This window comes from Nestor notabilis, unplaced genomic scaffold (genome assembly GCF_000696875.1).
Source record: "Nestor notabilis isolate BGI_N333 unplaced genomic scaffold, ASM69687v1 scaffold21674, whole genome shotgun sequence".
NCBI classification, from domain to species: Eukaryota; Metazoa; Chordata; class Aves; order Psittaciformes; family Psittacidae; genus Nestor; species Nestor notabilis.
The window spans coordinates 1-276 of record NW_009927192.1 but is presented as its reverse complement, the minus strand read 5'-3'; positions in this window follow the sequence as shown (position 1 = coordinate 276).

Below are 276 nucleotides of genomic sequence, written 5' to 3'. Positions count from 1 at the left end.
GGGCGCGGGAGGACTTCCTCCCCCTGGAGGGAAGCAAGCCAGGCGTTGAGGTTGCATCCACATCTGTTTAGGGATGGATTTTGCTTGGAGATTTACAAGCCCCCTGCATGCTACAGGCTGGAGACTGCGGGACAAAGCCGGCACGGCCAGACACGGAACAGAGCTCTGTGCGCTCAGGGCTTCCCCTCGCCCGCTCCGCTGCCAGGGCGCAGGGAGATCTTTCCACCCGGGCTGACGCACAGGACGCACAGTTTAAAGTTGGGGGGAAGAGGAGGA